This window comes from Amphiprion ocellaris, chromosome 20 (assembly GCF_022539595.1).
Source record: "Amphiprion ocellaris isolate individual 3 ecotype Okinawa chromosome 20, ASM2253959v1, whole genome shotgun sequence".
Classification (NCBI taxonomy): domain Eukaryota; kingdom Metazoa; phylum Chordata; class Actinopteri; family Pomacentridae; genus Amphiprion; species Amphiprion ocellaris.
In genome coordinates this window covers 26,519,571-26,525,570 of record NC_072785.1, presented here as the reverse complement: position 1 = coordinate 26,525,570, position 6,000 = coordinate 26,519,571, and positions in this window count along the sequence as shown.

Here is a 6,000-nt window from a genome sequence, read left to right as displayed (position 1 = left end):
ACATGCACAAAAAGAGCTCGTATACATTAGCTGTGGTACAATGGGTAAAAAAAAGAGCTCTTATACATTAGCTGGGGTACAATAGGTGCAAAAAAATGAGCTTGAATATATTAGCTGCGGTAAAATACATGCAAAAATAAGCTCTTTAACATTAGCTGCGGTACAATACATGCAAAAAATGAGCTCTAACATTAGCTGCGGTACGATACATGCAAAAAATGAGCTCTTTAGCATTAGCTGCGGTACGATACATGCAAAAAATGAGCTCTTTTACATTAGCTGCGGTACGATACATGCACAAAAACAGCTCGTATACATTAGCTGTGTTACAATGGGTACAAATAAAGAGCTCTTATACATTAGCTGCGGTACAATAGGTGGAAAAAAATCGAGCTCTTAAATATTAGCTGCGGTACAATACATGCACAAAATGAGCTTGTATACATTAACTGCGGTACAATGGATCCAAATAATGAGCTCTTTAACATTAGCTGCGGTACAATACATGCACAAAAGGAGCTCGTATACATTAGCTGCGGTACCATACATGCACAAAAAGAGCTCGTATACATTAGCTGCGGTACAATACATGCACAAAAAGAGCTCGTATACATTAGCTGCGGTACTATACATGCAAAACATTAGCTCTTAGACATTAGCTGCGGTACAATAGATGCAAAACATTAGCTCTTAGACATTAGCTGCGGTGCAATAGATGCAAAAATCGAGCTCTAAAATATTAGCTGCGGTACAATAGATGCAAATAATGAGCTCTTACACATTAGCTGCAGTACAATAGATGCACAAAATTAGCTCTTACACATTAGCTGTGGTACAATGGATACAAAGAATGAGCTCTTATACATTAGCTGCGGTACAATAGGTGCAAAAAAATGACCTTGAATACATTAGCTGCAGTACAATAGATGCAAAACATTACCTCTTAGACATTAGCTGCGGTACAATACATGCAAAAAAAATGAGCTCATATACATTAGCTACGGTAAAATACATGCAAAAAATAAGCTCTTATACATCAGCTGCGGTACGATACATGCAAAAAATGAGCTCTTTAACATTAGCTGCGGTACGATACATGCACAAAAAGAGCTCGTATACATTAGCTGTGGTACAATGGGTACAAAAAAAGAGCTCTTATACATTAGCTGCGGTACAATAGGTGGAAAAAATCGAGCTCTTAAATATTAGCTGCGGTACGATACATGCACAAAAAGAGCTCGTATACATTAGCTGTGGTACAATGGGTAAAAAAAAGAGCTCTTATACATTAGCTGTGGTACAATAGGTGCAAAAAAATGAGCACGAATACATTAGCTGCGGTAAAATACATGCAAAAAATAAGCTCTTTAACATTAGCTGCGGTACAATACATGCAAAAAAATGAGCTCTTTAACATTAGCTGCGGTACAATACATGCAAAAAATGAGCTCTTTAACATTAGCTGCGGTACGATACATGCACAAAAAGAGCTCGTATACATTAGCTGCGGTACTATACATGCAAAACATTAGCTCTTAGACATTAGCTGCGGTAACATAGATGTAAAACATTAGCTCTTAGACATTAGCTGCGGTGCAATAGATGCAAAAATCGAGCTCTTAAATATTAGCTGCGGTACAATAGATGCAAATAATGAGCTCTTATACATTAGCTGCGGTACAATACATGCACAAAAAGAGCTCGTATACATTAGCTGCGGTACTATACATGCAAAACCTTAGCTCTTAGACATTAGCTGCGGTACAATAGATGCAAAACATTAGCTCTTAGACATTAGCTGCGGTGCAATAGATGCAAAAAACGAGCTCTTAAATATTAGCTGCGGTACAATAGATGCAAATAATGAGCTCTTATACATTAGCTGCGGTACAATAGATGCACAACATTAGCTCTTAGACATTAGCTGTGGTACAATACATGCAAAAATCGAGGTCTTAAATATTAGCTGCGGTACAATAGATGCAAAAAATGAGCTCTTTAGCATTAGCTGCGGTACGATACATGCAAAAAATGAGCTCTTTTACATTAGCTGCGGTACGATACATGCACAAAAACAGCTCGTATACATTAGCTGTGTCACAATGGGTAAAAATAAAGAGCTCTTATACATTAGCTGCGGTACAATAGGTGGAAAAAAATCGAGCTCTTAAATATTAGCTGCGGTACAATACATGCACAAAATGAGCTTGTATACATTAACTGCGGTACAATAGATCCAAATAATGAGCTCTTTAACATTAGCTGCGGTACAATACATGCACAAAAGGAGCTCGTATACATTAGCTGCGGTACCATACATGCACAAAAAGAGCTCGTATACATTAGCTGCGGTACAATACATGCACAAAAAGAGCTCGTATACATTAGCTGCGGTACTATACATGCAAAACATTAGCTCTTAGACATTAGCTGCGGTACAATAGATGCAAAAAATTAGCTCTTAGACATTAGCTGCGGTGCAATAGATGCAAAAATCGAGCTCTAAAACATTAGCTGCGGTACAACAGATGCAAATAATGAGCTCTTACACATTAGCTGCAGTACAATAGATGCACAACATTAGCTCTTAGACATTAGCTGCGGTACAATACATGCACAAAAAGAGCTCGTATACATTAGCTGGGGTACAATGGATATAAAAAATGAGCTCTTATACATTAGCTGCGGTACAATAGGTGCAAAAAAATGAGCTTGAATACATTAGCTGCAGTACAATAGATGCAAAACATTACCTCTTAGACATTAGCTGCGGTACAATACATGCAAAAAAAATAAGCTCTTATACATCAGCTGCGGTACGATACATGCAAAAAATGAGCTCTTTAACATTAGCTGCGGTACGATACATGCACAAAAAGAGCTCGTATACATTAGCTGTGGTACAATGGGTACAAAAAAAGAGCTCGTATACATTAGCTGCGGTACAATAGGTGAAAAAAAATCGAGCTCTTAAATATTAGCTGCGGTACGATACATGCACAAAAAGAGCTCGTATACATTAGCTGTGGTACAATGGGTAAAAAAAAGAGCTCTTATACATTAGCTGTGGTACAATAGGTGCAAAAAAATGAGCTCGAATACATTAGCTGCGGTAAAATACATGCAAAAAATAAGCTCTTTAACATTAGCTGCGGTACAATACATGCAAAAAATGAGCTCTTTAACATTAGCTGCGGTACAATACATGCAAAAAATGAGCTCTTTAACATTAGCTGCGGTACGATACATGCACAAAAAGAGCTCGTATACATTAGCTGCGGTACTATACATGCAAAACATTAGCTCTTAGACATTAGCTGCGGTACAATAGATGTAAAACATTAGCTCTTAGACATTAGCTGCGGTGCAATAGATGCAAAAATCGAGCTCTGAAATATTAGCTGCGGTACAATAGATGCAAATAATGAGCTCTTATACATTAGCTGCGGTACAATACATGCACAAAAAGAGCTCTTATACATTAGCTGCGGTACTATACATGCAAAACATTAGCTCTTAGACATTAGCTGCGGTACAATAGATGCAAAACATTAGCTCTTAGACATTAGCTGCGGTGCAATAGATGCAAAAAAGGAGCTCTTAAATATTAGCTGCGGTACAATAGATGCAAATAATGAGCTCTTATACATTAGCTGCGGTACAATAGATGCATAACATTAGCTCTTAGACATTAGCTGTGGTACAATACATGCAAAAATCGAGGTCTTAAATATTAGCTGCGGTACAATAGATGCAAATAATGAGCTCTTATACATTAGCTGCGGTACAATAGGTGCAAAAAAATGAGCTCGAATACATTAGCTGCGGTACAAGAGATGCAAAACATTACCTCTTAGACATTAGCTGCGGTACAATAAATGCACAAAAAGAGCTCGTATATATTAGCTGCGGTACAATGGATACAAAAAAAGAGCTCTTATACATTAGCTGCGGTAAAATAGGTGGAAAAAAACTCGAGCTCTTAAATATTAGCTGCGGTACAACACATGCACAAAATGAGCTCGTGTACATTAGCTGCGGTATAATAGATGCAAAAAAAATTAGCTCTTACACATTAGCTGCGGTACAATACATGAAAAAAAGGGCTCCTATACATTAGCTGCGGTACAATACATGCAAAAAATGAGCTCGTGTACATTAGCTGCGGTACAATACATGCAAAATATGAGCTCGTGTACATTAGCTGCGGTACAATAGGTGGAAAAAAATTGAGCTCTTAAATATTAGCTGCGGTAAAATACATGCACAAAATGAGCTCATATACATTAGCTGCGGTACAATACATGCAAAAAATGAGTTCTTTAACATTAGCTGCGGTACAATACATGCACAAAAAGAGCTCGTATACATTAGCTGTGGTACAATGGATACAAAAAATGAGCTCGTATACATTAGCTGCGGTACTATACATGCAAAACATTAGCTCTTAGACATTAGCTGCGGTGCAACAGATGCAAAAATCGAGCTTGTAAATGTTAGCTGCGGTACAATAGATGCAAAACATTAGCTCTTAGACATTAGCTGCGGTACAATAGATGCAAAACATTAGCTCTTAGACATTAGCTGCGGTACAATACATGCAAAAAATGAGCTCTTTAACATTAGCTGCGGTACAATACATGCACAAAAAGAGCTCGTATACATTAGCTGCGGTACTATACATGCAAAACATTAGCTCTTAGACATTAGCTGCGGTGCAACAGATGCAAAACATTAGCTCTTAGACATTAGCTGCGGTGCAATAGATGCAAAAATCGAGCTCGTAAATATTAGCTGCGGTACAATAGATGCAAAACATTAGCTCTTAGACATTAGCTGCGGTACAATACATGCAAAAAACGAGCTCATATACATTAGCTGCGGTACAATACATGCAAAAAATGAGCTCTTTAACATTAGCTGCGGTACAATACATGCACAAAAAGAGCTCGTATACATTAGCTGTGGTACAATGGATACAAAAAATGAGCTCGTATACATTAGCTGCGGTACTATACATGCAAAACATTAGCTCTTAGACATTAGCTGCGGTGCAATAGATGCAAAACATTAGCTCTTAGACATTAGCTGCGGTGCAATAGATGCAAAAATCGAGCTCGTAAATATTAGCTGCGGTACAATAGATGCAAAACATTAGCTCTTAGACATTAGCTGCGGTACAATACATGCAAAAATCGAGCTCGTAAATATTAGCTGCGGTACAATAGATGCAAAACATTAGCTCTTAGACATTAGCTGCGGTACAATAGATGCAAAACATTAGCTCTTACACATTAGCTGCGGTACAATAGATGCAAAACATTAGCTCTTAGACATTAGCTGCGATACAATAGATGCAAAAATCGAGCTCTTAAATATTAGCAGAGCGAGCGAACGAGCGAGCGAAGGGCGGCGGAGCGAGAGAACGGACACCTGTGATCAAATAGCTTGAGCTGGATCCTCTCCCTGCACAGCTTTCAACTTGGCTGGACCACTTTGGCTGGAACACTTTGGCTGGACCACTTTGGCTGGAACACTTGGGCTGGAACACTCTGGCTGGAACACCTGCATATTAGTAGTACATTATCTGTAACAAAACATTAGCTCTTAAACATTAGCTGCAATACAATACATGCATAAACAGAGGTCGTATACGTTAGCTGCGGTACAATGGATACAAAAAAAGAGCTCATACATTAGCTGCGGTACAATAGGTGGAAAAAAAATCGAGCTCTTAAATATTAGCTGCGGTACAATACATGCACAAAATGAGCTCGTGTACATTAGCTGCGTTACAATAGATGCAAAAAAAAAAATGAGCTCTTACACATTAGCTGCGGTACAATACATGCAAAAAAATGAGCTCGTACACATTAGCTGCGGTACAATACATGCAAAAAAATGAGCTCGGACACATTAGCTGCGGTACAATACATGCAAAAAATGAGCTCTAACATTTGCTGCGGTAAGATAGATGCAAATAATGAGCTCTTACACATT